This window comes from Diadema antillarum, unplaced genomic scaffold (assembly GCF_040938485.1).
Source record: "Diadema antillarum isolate AM-2024a unplaced genomic scaffold, OU_Dant_1.0 seq00000746_RagTag, whole genome shotgun sequence".
Lineage (NCBI taxonomy): Eukaryota > Metazoa > Echinodermata > Echinoidea > Diadematoida > Diadematidae > Diadema > Diadema antillarum.
The window spans coordinates 245848-261771 of NW_027271643.1; positions in this window are offsets into that span (position 1 = coordinate 245848).

The following is a 15924-nucleotide window of genomic DNA, read 5'->3' on the forward strand; positions in this document are numbered from 1 at the left end:
ATAGTTAGTTGTTAAAAGCCAAGTGAATGTGTCACTGCCTACAAGCATTCATTTCTTTCTATAATGTACAGTCCCACACTGTCTGTACATTTTGCTTTATGAATGTGATTAATTTAGCATGTCTTGATTTCATCTTCATAGTCATTCATTTGCCCACCATATTGTTTCATTTTGATGGTAACAAAACATTCTGAATACCAGCAGTACTTGACTTTACAAATGACAGATGTCTAATAAAAAAAAAAAGAAGAGATATGTGCTTGTAATTTTGATTCAAAAGAGTGAAGCGGCCTTGAATTTCTTATTTGTGGAAGTAGGCCTAATTCCTTGTACAGTTTGAGTGATGCACATGCAGTCCACAAACCTATCATGTTATTTTTGCTGTAAATGTAGAGTTCCTAGTAGTAAAGCACCTTGGGAGCTATGAGGGTTGTGGATATGCTTACAAGCAATTCAGAAATGCTTCTCAGGACTTGACCTCTGACTGCTATATGAGTGATCAAAAAAGCTATACATACATACACAATTCTCTGGTGTACTGGTAGCTTTTATAGATCTCTTGAGAGAAGGGAGATATTTGAGAATTTACAGCAAGACCTTTGAGGGACATGACAAGGTACAGGAAAGGTGTAGGAGATGCAACTGGCAATTTTTTTTGACATTCTAATATCTGTCATTCAAATACATCTAAGAGCAATACCAGCAAGATGAAAACGTGACGTGAGAATGATAAGGGTGTTAAGGTGCCTGGACTTGGAACACTACGGCTTCAGTGGCAACTTAATGCCCTAATCTTCCTTGACTCACGATAAAGAAGTCTGGAACATTTTCTACAAGCACGTACGATCCATTTTATCATATGCTTTGCTCAATTCTGACAAGAGTGAAATCATGACTCTGATTATATGTGGCTATTTGTAGATAGGTGGTACTTTGTAATGACATAGTTTCCATACTGTTAACCTGTCTGTATGCTGTCTGATGAATAATTCATAAATGATATTTATTCATTCAAGATCATGTGTGACTGCTTGTGCAATCATTGCAGATGTAGTCTTACCTGTGGTTATCTGCATTTGCTCTCCTTTTAGCTCAGAGAAACATCGTGCTGCCGCATGTTAAAAAAATCACAATGTTGAGAGATGGGGCAACTGCATGGCATCCTCAAGCTGGTAATTCATGGTCTTATATTCTTTGTGACTAAATGCTATGTGAGACATGATCACAAGAGTGTCAGAAAATCTAGTTTGCATTGATATTGTGATCTTGAAGTGTACACTTTGGCTGGCTCCCAGCTTTGAAGCTGAGTTGATAATTAGTGAAATGAACAGAAAACATGGTAGTGAGTGAAGTGTATCCTAAATTCATTCCCACTTTTGCTGAAATATACACGTACAAGTGGTTTATAAGTGGCTTAAGTTGCTATCCTTGTGTCTTGTAAGTATCACTGGAGTTGTATAACATGATACAAACTGTAGTGTGCCTCCTAAATTCACCATGAATATTTTATCTAATTCTGTCTGTTTTGTGAAAGACATTAAATGCTATTTTTCCATAAATACATGTACTTAAATTCAAATGCCACCTAAAAGTATTTTTATCTGTGCAAAAAAAAAAAGAAAAAAAAAGTGAACTGACATCTCTCTTTCAGGATTGATGTTCAAGGCATTTGCAGTTAATTTTCATTGGAATATATCATTTCTGGGAAAGAAGGATTTTATTTTGTTACTTTGTTGGGGGTGGGGAGGAAGGGGTTGAAAATGTTGGAAACAAAACTCATTATGACACTGCCTTAATGTTATGGTTAACATTTTATATGGGCAAAATCAGTAGATATTCAGTAGTAATGACCTTCTGTCAAGTCACTGATCACTGAATGGGTTTGGAGTTATGGAGAAGATGATTGATATACAAGTATATCGTACTGAAGAAAAAGTAAAGCACGTTGTTTTGGCAGGGATCAACCACACTTGCACGACGAGATTTAAAGGACAAGTTCACCTTCATAGACATGTGGGTTGAGTGAATGCAGCAATATCAATAGAACACATCAGCGAGAGTTTGAGCAAAGTCGGACAATCCGTTCAAAAGTTATGCATTTTTAAAGTATCTGGGCAATTACTGCTGGAGGAGAAGACTACTACAGTGTATGATGTCACATGCGTACAACGATATAAGGAAAATAAGAAGATAATTTCACAAAACTTGACTTTTTGAATAAAGTGCACATTTCTTCGACATGTTACTGACTTATGTTAGGGGTAATATTATTTCCCCTGACATCTGAAAGAGAGATCGAAGTCGAGTGTTCTTTTATTATGTGAGAAAAGTGAGAATATCTTGAATTTTCTTTATACTTTCTTCATATAGTTGTACTCATATGACATCCCAAGCTATAGTAGTCTTCTCATCCAGCCGTGACTGAGCAGAAACTTCAAAAATTCTTAATTTTTGAACAGATTGTCCGATTTTCCTCAAACTCTCATTGATGTGTTCTGCTAACATTGCTGCATTCACTCATCCCACATGTCTATAAAGGTGAACTTGTCCTTTAATAGGTTACATGCTTACTATCAGCTGTAGATGTTGAATGGTTCACCTGTGCTGAGAGTCAATGGAATCATTTGTTTAACTTATGACCACAAGTAAGTCTTCCTCACTGGAAACAGATATATTCATATATGGTTTCTGTCTGTTGAATCCCTATCTAGATTGTAGTGCTACATTTCTGTAAAAGTCCCGATGTATCTTGACTGTCTACTACACTGTTCAGAAGGCTGTCCATTCTGACTCACTTCAGTCTCTGTTTTGCATGTCATCTTGGTGTTCATTCAAAGATATGGTCTGGTTTTATTTGTGATCATGTCTAATTCATGGCTTACCAAACTATAGGTTGGTCTTTTCTTTTTCTTTTTCTTTTAGTGATATGTCAGATGATGACACCATGCTTGTTTTATATTTTTTGTGCCTCCGCCACGAAGCGTTGCCAGAGGCATTATGTTTTCGGGTTGTCCGTCCGTCCGTCTGTATGTCCGTCCGCATTCGTTTACACGATAACTTGAGAAATGCTGACTGGAATTGTACCAAACTTGGTCCAAGTATAAAGTATGATAGGGCAATTACTTGATTAGATTTTGGGTGAAATCGGCCAAAGTCAAAGATCAAGGTCAACTCATGAAATTGTATCCGTTCATGCGATAACTCAAGACTGGATCAAGCGAATTTCCCCAAACTTTGTCCGAGGATGATGTATGATGGGTCAACTACATGATTAGTTTTTTAGTGAAATTGGAGAGAGGTCAAAGGTCAAAGATCGAGGTCAAATCCTAAAATTTATCTGTTTACATGATAACTCAGAACTGGAAGAAGCAGCTTTCACCAAACTTGGTCCAAGGATGATGTATGATGGGGCAATTAGTTGAGGAGATTTTAGTGACATTGGCAAGAGGTCAAAGGTCAAAAGGTCAAGGCCAAATGCTAAAAATGTTGCTATTTCCCCCATATCTATGCAATGCCTGAAGGTATTGTATTGAAACTTAGTGTAGACATGTCCTACTGTGTAAAGATTCTCCAGAGAGAGTTTCATGTCATAAGGTCAAAGGTCAAAATGTCAAAGGTTAGGTGAAAATGTTGCAATTTCACTTTTCTTGCAAATGGTTCAATGTATCTTCATGGAACTTGGTACATATGCATGTACTGACTGGCAGGGATTATCTAGGGAATCTAGGGGTCATGGGTCAAAGGTCAAGGTCAACTCCTCAAAATTGTACTGTTTCCCTCATATACTAGTATATCCAATGCTTGCATTATTAGTTTTAAAACTTAATATATACATGTATTACCTAATGGAGATTATCTGGGAAATTTCCTGCCAGAAGGTCAAAGGTTAAGGGTCAAAGGTCAGGTTTAGATGAAAAAAAAAATCTATTTTGTACTGTAATTACACTCTTTCTTCATACCTTGAAAATTACTCAATGCATAAACTTATAACAGGGTTGGTCAGAAGTCAAGTAAAATCCTCAATTCCCCAAATATGTGTACCTGCACTCTTAGACAATTATAGCAAACCCAGTTTGAGGAAAGTGAACATTCAAGACATTTCTGACAAACCGGTCATATCAGTATTTTGCCAGTTATGTGAAACTGTCATCACACATTGTGAAGACATTGTACTATACACCTATTGGGAGAATGCATTATGGCGGAGGCATCAGTGGCCATAGCGACATTTCTAGTTTCGTTTTCATTAATTCAAAATAAACTGTCCGTTGTTATGAATACAATACCAAATGACCACAGATATAGTCCTCACAAGATCTTTTAGAATCAAACAAATGTGCATTACCTCGATTCGAGATTATTTGCTGATGACAGCATATTATCATGATACATGTAAAATCATATTGTAAACATTTTTAAATACAATGTATATCTCTTGAACACATAGTTGATTTGGGCATTACTTGTAGTACAATTACCATGTATATTGCTTTGTGAAACTCATCATTTTACATGGATAGATGAAGTTCAGAAAAGATTTTGAAAAGTATTTGTCATCGCTACATGTCATACCAAATACCAATGGTCAAAAGGCTTCATCCATCTGTGAGATATTTGCTTGTACTCACTGAAATAAAATTTTAAAAAGTTGCAAATAGACACTTGTCATACTGGTGTATTTATCATTCTTTCAGTAGAATTCTGGTTTGATTGTTGCTGAAAGTGTGAGCCAGGCCTAAGTATAATGCACGTAGTAACTTCATGACTGCCTCCCGTGCCATACAACACATATGCATGTATTGCTGTATTGTGTCATTCAAGTTCTTTGTGACTCTGTACTCAAAGGTGTGCACAAATCCAAGCAAAGTGAGCGATTGACCCTCTGTTAGTAGCCAACTCAACTGCATATTCTGTGATTTCTAGTCTATAGAAATTGCCTATCCATATCGGCAATTTTCTTGATAGTGATGGAATGATGAAATGCACCTGTTCGCTCACTAGTAAGGAAATTAGAGTGAAAGGCACGTTGATATCAGGTCCCCTCCCCCTCAATCGACCTGGAAGATACGACGAAAATAACGGCGAAATATTTCACGTCATAACCTGAAATTTACGAAGAAAATTCTTCTCGTCTGTACTCATTCTCTGGAAATGACTTATTATCTTGACTATAGCGGCCGATGAATCAACATTATAAACGTCAACCTATATATATGGCGTCTAATATCACAACACACTCTGAAGACAAAACAATTTTCAAATATGTCATCGTATATACTCTTATGGCACATCATGCTACCGCAGACAGATACTAATTATTTCTCATTCACTATTCATTTTGCAGAAATATACCCGTTAAGGAGGAGGGCAAACACATTATACCCATGCTCATCGCCCATGCATGCACTTCCTTAAGAAGCATTGATTATTAATCTATTTTGGCGTGGGAGATGAACTTATCTTGTCGATGAATTTTTTGATGAATACACCAACTTCAAACATACCGAAGAGGGGATGAGTACACATCGATACATACCGGCATACCAGTCGACAACAAAACACATGATGAAAAAGCAGTTTTGCATTAAATTCTTGTGACCATGGTAACCAATATTTGGAAAGTCAACGTTCAATATTGACCATTTCTACGAGCAACTGTCATGCTTCTAATTCTACCACTCTTTTGATCTACAAAATAAGTGGAGCCACTTCCTGACTTGCATTCTTTGACGTACATGCTATAATGCAGCCAGCTCTTTTTGAAAATTTGTTTTCGCTGAAGCGAGTGTTCATTTCAATAAAAAGTTCGATACGTTGAAGTACAATGTATTAAAGCAGACGCAAAGGGTCACATTGAAACTCGGCCTTTATGCGCAAAGTCAATCGATACACTTAGTAAACTCAAGACTATTTTTCGTCTGAACCTCAAGATGGTTGAATTGAATTCTGAAGAATCGGTCGAGGTACTTCAAGCGTCATTCAAAGAAAAAGAACAACAACAAGAAACAAACAAACAAAAGACACTCGCGGCATTTCAGCGCAAAAAAAACCCCTCAATAACGAATCACAAAATTTTATTCTGAAAATGAGATGAAGAGAGTAAAATAATCGTTTAAAAGGAAGTTACAAATATTTCACATCTCCCTCCCCCTTTGCTCTCATGGATTTAGGTATTCTGAATAACTTCAGGCATGATAGAAGAATAAACCTCGTTGATATTGATACGTTGAAGCACTGAATACTAACCGGTTTCAGTTTGCAATGCACTGTGCATCGGCAATAATTCTAAAGAATTTTTTCTTCTTGCTATTTCCGAAGATTATACTATTTTCTCGAAGAATGGTGTTAAAATAAAATTTTAAAAAAGAGACCCAAGTATGTATTTAAGTGTGGATGAGTGGATGTAGAAATATAAAAGTAGAACACAGTGAATGCAGAAATATAAGTAACGGATCAGTAAACTTTGACTAAAATTGGACAATTTGTTCACAAAGTTTTTTATTTTAAAAGTTTTTGTACCAGCACTGCTGGCTATATAAAATGATATTTACATCAATATTATTCATCATGTCATCACAGTAAGAGAACTTAATAAAGAAAATATAGAAAATTGAACATATTTCAATTTTCTAGCATAATGAGAGATCACATGGCTAGTCTCTTTCAGAAAGCAGCCAGGGGAATGATAGTACCCTCAACATACACGTCATCAGTAACAAGTGGAAGGAATGTGCACTTTTGATAAAAAGGACATTTTGTGGAATTTTACGTGTATTTTTGTTTATTGCTGTCAAACTGTAATATCATGAATTGCTATAGTCTCCTCATCCAGCAATGGCGATACCAAAATTTTGAAAATGTCAAGTTTTGAACGGATTGTCCTATTTTCCTCAAACACCACAGATGTGTTCTACTAATATTATTGCATTCACTCAATCCACATATTTGATTTCATTTCAATTTTATGAGAATAAACTCTGTAACTCTAAGTAAGTTTGCATACAGAAGTAGTATTTATGCTGGCGCTATTATGATAGTTTTTTTTTTCTTAAAGGGACACTTCAAACGATTTCACATCATGTAGTACATAAATCGATTCAAGTGCTTTGTATAGATTTGTGGAATTTACTATGTTCCTGTAGCAGATTAGCCAAGACTCTGAAAAACCCAAAACATTCCCAGTAAAACACTGAACAGGGATGATGACATCATAGGAGGCTTAACTACTCCAGTAATGTAGCAGTGCAATTCCATTGTAATCCCACTCGCTTAACACTCAGCGGAGTTCGTTTTTATTTTTTATAAAGTTTGAAAACATCCTTGTTCCTCATTCCAATCACTGAATAAATTCTGTAACTGTCTGCCCAGTATAACCAATATTTGTAAATGGTCAAATGCATAAATCTGAAAATTATCCGGAAGTCTCCTTTAAAAGGGGGTCTGTTCGACTGCAAGCGCGCATTGTAGAGCCTTCATCAGCGTTGATTACAGTGGACATATTGTAGATTAGAGTGTACAGTAATTATCATTCACTTCGAGGTTCTTGGATAGTTTCCATGGTTTCTACGACGAATCTTTCTAAGATCCCCTACGTAGCATATGTTCTATATAACTATGTTACAGTCGATACTCCCATTTGGGTTTCTCATAAAACAAAACAGCAAAGTCTGGGTCATATTCTGATAATGCAAAACGATGTGTATCACCCGTTCCTTTATTGGTTTATAGAATTAATTGCTGGTCACTGAGCAATCAGGAAAACACTTCCATCATCTTGATGACACTGTAAATGAACCACAGCCAAGTGCATTTTATTTTCGTCATGTTAACGGCTGGGTCTTGGGAATTAGCCTTTGTATCATGCTGTCTCTGCAAAGAAAGGCACGCTGCGCTTTTAAACTTGTACAATGTCATTTTGCTTATGATACGGAGAAAATAAAATAACTTAAAATAACTATTAAGAAAATAAGTCCATATAAAATAGTACAATTTGTTCATGAATGGTTTACAAGCTTCTTTGGCGAATGTAATATGATCTTTCTAAAGCTTCTCATACAGTTCCATAGAAATAAGAACATGTGTTAGGTAAGACCAAGGGTAACATAATTCTTCAAAAGCTGAAAAGTTTGGATTACATCACACACGAGTTCAAAAGGTCAAAACATTTCTACCACGCATCCTACACCACAGTATGGTGAAAGAGCATGAAATACACTTTTTTAAAAAACACAATGATGGAACAAGTATAACAATATAAAGGAATGCGTTTACTTTGCTCTTTACCCTTTACCTCTACTGACTGTAAAAGGAATTGTTGTCAGTCGAAAGATACATAGCCTGATATAGGGGCGCTCTGGAACTTTTTCCTCAAATTATCATGAATAATCAGGTGTGGACAACTCAAAGAGGGATAGAACCTCTTTGGGACAACCAATAACCATCCTGAATCTTGCCAGCCTTGCAACAACAAATGAATGAAAGCGAATCAGGGCAATTACCACCCGGCTAAATACTGGTTAGTGATAAGGTTAGAGTAAAGATAGAGTTAGGGTTAGGTTAAGGGTTGGAGTTTGGGTTAGGGTTAGGATTAGGTTCAGGATTAGGATTAGGGTTAGGGTCAGGGGAAAGGGTCCGGGTAATTGCCCAGGGGGTGATTGCCCTAGACCCTTTTCAAGAGGCCGAAAAACGTTGCGTGAGCGACAAAGGGGAGACAATGCACATAGCTGAAGATGAGAGGTGACAGAATGAATCACGCGCATTTTAGAATATGATTGAGTCTTTCGTTCGGCAGAGAGCTTCCCAGCAAGTTCCATCTCGCCGTTTCACACTGCGCATGCTCAGAATACGCCTTCTTCACAAGAGAAGGAACATACTAATCCTCATCCCCAGTGTCATTGCAGAGTAAGCTGAAGTGGGAAGCGGACGTCAACGCCAATATTCATGGACTTGAAATTACTGTCATACTGTTGATTTTCTGTAATATACACTGACGTGAACTACCGTCGAGAAGTACCGTCGAGAAGAAATATTGAAGTTTGAGATCGCTATTTACACCAGTAAAGTGGCATAGGCCTACATACAGCATTAACAATCAAAAGTAATAACAAACCCAGATCACATTTCAAACAAGTTCTAACAACATCAGTTTTGAAGCCACTTTGAATCATATCCTCTCAAGGGTGATTACATAATCATCTCTCTGTGTAGTGACTATTTCAGTGAAGTGAAGTGAAGCCGACGCTGCAACTGAATCATACCTTCGGTAACGCAACTCCTCTAAACATCTTCAAACAAAATAGCGGATACCATTACTGATGCATGGTGAGACAGGCCTGATCACTGTATTTATTCCCCCGTCAGCTTTTGTCTTAATCTGAAATCGATATCGGCAAAAATGAATCAAACTTCAACGACTGAGGGAGTGGACGATTTTGCTATCTTGACAACCGTCATTTACAGTCTGTTCGGCGCAGTTGGTATAATGGGCAACGGCCTTGTTCTTTTCGTTATCGCAATGGTGGATGATCTCCGCGATGTCGCAAACCTTTTCATTGCCAACCAGTCGCTCGTAGATATGATGACATCTGTTCTTCTCATTGGAAGCTACGTCATTCCTCTCCCGGCGATGCCGCGTGATTCTCCTCTCTTGGCACGATTCATCTGCGCCTTTTGGAATACAAGGTTTCTCTTCTGGTCTCTGATAGTAGCCAGCTCTCTAAACCTCGTGCTGATGACTTTAGAACGCTACTACGCCATAATGTACCCGATCCAATATCGGAGCCAGATCAACTCACATCGCGCAAAGGTAATCGCCCCTATTCCCTGGATAATCGGTTTTCTGTATCAGCAAAACCTCTTGTGGTTTACCTCTGTCGAAGACGACATGTGCCTGCTATTTCAGTTTCCCAGTCGGTTACATCTGGTCAGTCTCGGGCTTTTGGGTGTTTTTCTGGAGTTCATTCTCCCCGTCATTGTTGTGATGTACGTGCATGTCGGAATAGTGCGTAAACTACGCAAGAGTGTGGTGAAGAGGGCTGAAGGCGCCACACATGATAGAAACAAATCTAATTTTACAGCCCTGGAGCGCACGACAGCTGACGCCAAGACCAGGGCTAGGAAGAACGTCATAAAGACCCTCTTTTTCATTTCTATTTTCTTTGTGATATGCTGGACCCCTAATCAAGTAATCTACATGTACTACTCTATTCTAGACAAGAATTTTGCAGACTTGTTGCTTTATAAATTATCGGTTTTTCTAGCGTTTGGAAACATGTGTATCAATCCATTTATATACACCTTCCAATATAGGAGATTTCGCAAGGGTCTATCTAAACTTTGCGGCAAAACGTCTAGAAAGAATAATCAATCAAACATTGCGACAGTGAATGACGAGTCTTGTACAACAGTTCTTAATCAAAACTTTAACATGTAATTAAGTTTAGCGCGTCACCGACAAACTTTTCTTTTTGTCATTCAAATACGCTTATTATATGCCTTGTGTACTCTATGATGTGTTCTATAAAATGTTTGGTTAGACAGACATTGTTTTGTATGCTAGTTATATGAATGTCACAGTGTGCCCTTGACACTACACATTTTCGTTCACTAGATTCGCCGTATTCATAATAGGGCATATAGTTTGCATGAAACTGCACAACGTTTACCTTGACCAATGAACGTATAATCATTTAGCCTATACGCAGACTCGCGTTAAAGCTTTAATGAATTTGTGTCTATTTTAACTAAGCGTTTTGCATTAAAAAAAAAACTGTTTTTATGAAAGTGGTGTCGTTATAAACTTAATCCATCAATTTCAGAACACGAAGTAAAACAAAAAAATAGAACACAGAAGTTATACAGTCAATGCGTATCAGGTTTTTCTTGTATCATGACAATTCGTGTGACACAAAGTGTTCGCATAATTAGAGTATAAAAATCTGATAACAGTGAAGAAGTGAATGTAACGAGTTCTAATTTGGTCACGAAAGGTGAGTAGCGATATAATATATCGGAAATTGATGTAGGCCTATTAAGTTTTAATATGTAGAATAAATATGAGAATGATCCAAATTACAAATTCAAATAGTGAACGTAAAAAATCGCACTTTACACTGTTTGCCCAAAGCATTATACACTGTAGTACGATGAAAACTGACTGACAGATATCGCAAGGTTCGTAATTATTAGTCATAAACATAGACTGGTCGGTCGTTATTTCGCATAATAGTGGCACATGTACATTCTTTGTGCCGTTTCCAGTGGCCAATTAGACATTCTCGCAGAATTTTAGGCAGCATTTGCATCACGATAAAAATCAAGCGATTTTCAACAAGCGGTTTTTTTAGCAATGAAGATTATACTGTGTTCAGATTCAACATAGGCCCTACATCATGTATCAAACATCTTTCTTAATGTTTATAAATATCATGGTTACATTATCAAGTCTGTTCTTTATCTAAAGACTTTGATGCAATACTGGCATTGATAGCGAGAAAAATAAATATAATTTCGGTAAGATCTATATATTGGATCTGAAAACAAAAGAAACTTGCGAAGCAGGAACAAGGAAATGTAATATCTTTTCATATGATAATGACCCTCGTTAATGCTTAGACCGTATAGCTGAAGAATAAGTTCCTGAAAAGAGACAAACCTTCACCCTACATGCCCTAACGACTGTATACATAATGTATATTCGACGAGTATTAGCTAACTCATCAGCAATGTGGATTTAGGGAAAGAATGTCTCGCTGAATTTGCACTCATTAATCTTTATGATCATGATATTTTGAGTAATATTAATACTAGACGTGCGATTGCCATTTTTATGGATTAATTGGAGGCTTTCGATATTCTGTTACGTTCAAAACTTTTGTCAAAGTTGAATTATTACGGAATGAGAGGCACAACCCATCTTTGGTTAAATAGTTCTTTGTCTAGCTGAAAACAGTTTTCTATGTATTAAGGGTATTCCTCCGATCCCAAAATCATATCATCAGGTCGATCCTTGGACCATTATCATTATTTACATAATTATATACACATACAATGCGGTAACTGTTTTTAAAAAGTTTATTCTATGCGCCAACGTGACGACTTTAATTGCTTCTCATGAAAACGTACAGACTTTGGTCAGTAACGTTAATATTCATTTGTATTAGAGGTTATTAGCTGGTTTTATAATAAGTTACTGTTGTCTGAATATTCTGAAAACTAAATTTGTTGTTAAGATATTAAGCAAAATAAATGGCCTTGTGATAATCTAAAACTCTATGTACATTCATAAAGGTCCTACAGAGCGATGATCCGTTGACATAATACACCTCGAGTACAACTCGATAAATACTTGACATAGGATCCCCATATCATTTTCTTTGCGGTATAAGATACATTGTTGGAGTTATGCACGTTGGCTTTCGAAACACGATGAATAATTTCTTACTACAGTAGTCTCTTGCATTCTCTACCCATCGATGTAATGAACAGTTGACCTCAAATTTTGTCATGTCAATAATGAATGAACGCAAAGGTTACAAATTGACTATGTTTCGAATTCTTTTATAGTTGTCACGCATTATACTGTCATAGTTATGTTAAATAGTTCAAAAAAAAATAGCAGAGATCAAATCATCTCAAGAAAATCATATAAAAACTGAAACAGAGCGCAAATTATACATCTAAGATGTTTGCAAAAGGAGAAAATGAAACGCATGTAGTGAGAAGTGATTTAATCATAACTACAACGACATAATAACAAAACCCGGAACGACATCGCAGCAAAGCACGGGGATTTTCAAATTGTTCTCGGTGACAGCCTCTCTCTCTCTCTCTCTACACACACACACACACACACACACACACGCACACACACACACACACACACACACACACACACACACACACACACACACACACACACACACGCACACACATATAATCTTGGAATTTTCCTTGTATTGGACTTCGAATGTTATGATGTTATAGAAGGAGTCTCGAGTACGCCATTAAATTTTGTGTATATAGTTCCAACAAGGTTTTTATTATTTTGAGAATAAAAACCCTGTTGAGGTGCAAGGTATATATATATATATATATATATATATATATATATATATATAGTGTGAAAGGTGTATTTTCAGTTGTTAAACATCTGGGCCGTCGCATCTTAGTAGTGTGTAGGTGAGAGTAAGGATGAGACGATAGACGTAGCTTGAATCCTCACGGTTTAATTCTTATTCTCGAGCTTTCGGGCCCTGCCCTTTATCAAGACTGAGGATCAAAGAAATTGGACGAAACAATAATGATGGGTACAGAACATGATATAGATATTGTCTTGATCATTGTTATTTTTTGTATACAATATCCATGTTCTGTATCCATCATCATGGTTTTGTTCGATTTCTTTGATCCTCAGTCTTGATAAAGGGCAGGGCCAGAAAGCTCGAGAATAAAAATCAAACTGAGGATTCAAGCTACGTCTGTCGTCTCATCCTTACTCTCACCTATATATATATACACACATACATATAATATATATATATATATATATATATATATATATACACATATATAGTTGTTCTCATGCGTCCCATTCGGGTCACTTAAATTTCATTTTAAAATTCATTTTTTAGGCCCGAAAAGGATATAAGGGTAAACATAACAATCCATTTTGAATCGCAGTTGCCCGATTGGGCCACCAGAAGATAACTGTTTTGGAAATTTGGTGGTCCAAAGTTAATTTTTAGTGACCACTGGCCACAGCTAATGTCGAGCCCTTCGATATATATATATATATATTATATACAATGTATATATATATATATATATATACATATATACATATATACACAGAAATAAGATCTGTTTAACTTCAAAAGAAAAGTTGACCTTAATTTGGTCAAAAAACTACGGGCGTATATTTTAATCATCTTTACAAAAATCAATTGCTGCTGGGACTTCGCACCAAGACATGGAGAACGCTCATTCGCAGTTATTGCACCCAAGTTATGGATTGATCTCCCCATTTTTTTTTATACGAGAAGCCCGTCAGTAAAATAATAGTTACGTCACTTCTGAAAATTCACTTTTTCCATAGCTTCCCCCCCCCCCCCGCCACCAATATACTGAGCGTAGACCTAATCCTATTACCTGCCCATTCACTGACAAACACTGATGTATGTCCTTTATACTTCTTTACTTATGTGTAATTTGTTATCATCTCTCATTTTTCTTTTTTTTTCTTTTCTTTCTTTTCGTCTCTTCTCCTTTGCGCTTAGAAACATTGTATTCGGCGCGTTATAAATGATAATGTATCATTATTATTTAATTATCATTGTTCTTTTTTCTTGGTTGGTAACTGATTAGCACACATAACACTCTTAGAATTAATGGAACACAAATTTCTTTATGGCGTATATTTCCTTCAAATATTGACAATCTCTCGACTTTATTAATATTTTGCTAGAGTGATCGCCATCGTCATTATAGTCAATATTGCCCTGCGTTATATCAAGAGTCTTGGTCTTCAGTCATGGACTGCGTTATATCAAGAGTCTTGGTCTTCAGTCATGGACTGCGTTATATCAAGAGTCTTGGTCTTCAGTCATGGACAACCTTTTCATGCAGTCATCAGATAGAGAGAGAGAGAGAGATGAGAGAGAGAGAGAGAGAAAGAGAGAGAGAGATGAAGAGAGTATACGTGAAAACTTAATAGTGAGAAAGTCTCCCTATAAGCCCAAGATAAAAGTACAGGAAGGTAGAGCAAAGTTTTAAATTCCCGTGAAAGCCTGAAGTCACGGGGTTTGCCCTTTAAAAGCCATTCCATTTCTCTTCTCTCACAAGGAACTGTCTAGATACTGTAGAATTAATAACTTTGACAGAATTTTATGAGCAAAGCGTGAATTTCGATATGTGCACGATTTCAAACTCAGCGGCAACAGGGCAGACGCAACTTTTAATTCCTACCTGTCACAAAAACGTGACAAAAAATGATTATGAGTACAGTTTCTGGGGTGTTTGCAGGAAAAACTGTTTGCAATGTTTCTACGCAATAAGATCGACTCCTTTGTCGTGTTTCCTGTCCTGCCACTTTTAATCTATAGAATATTTGTCAGTATATCATCATCTCACGAACAGACCTCAACCAGCTTGTACGACAGTCCGTTTTATTTCATTTAATTTCATTATACCTTCCTCAAAGAAACCACGTTGTCCTGAAAATATAAATGAAATTCTCTTAGAAATATACATTAAGATAAAAGCAAACAAGAAGACAGAAGGATAATGTGATGAACAAGTCAGGCATTGAAATACTAACGATATGGTGAAACTTAACCTGTCGTGGAACGTTAAGGTATCAGCAATGAAGAGTCACGTACACGTTTATAAGGGACTTGCTTAAGGGGGAAATTAAAATTAAAACAAAAGAGGAAGCACTCTAGAATGCTACGTGAAATTTCGAATGGCAGCAATCTCCACCAATTTCCCCTCGTGAAAACTCACGATTCATCAAGATACGAAGTTTTTCATAATATGTTTAGAATAACATTATACGTAAGCTTTCGAGGCGACGGAACGTACTAGTAATCATTTTCGCTTGGAGCAAAGGAAAAAGCACTGTACTATTCACACAGAAGTACATGCAGCACATAAAATAAAATGGAATACTTTCAACGTCGAAAGTTTTATGACTTGGGTGATGGTATTCAGTGTTGTAAGTATTAAATCAATCATTGTTCAAATTCCTTACAAACAAAGTAATCTCAAAACGACTTCTTAAAATAACAGTAATACGTACGGAAACGAAAGCATTGTATATTTAGGTTTTGTTTGTGAGAACAGTCGAGTATTATACACGTAGGTAAGCAGAATAAAATTCCTTTGTACTAGTCTTGAAAGAATGTTTACGTTGACGTCATAATACGG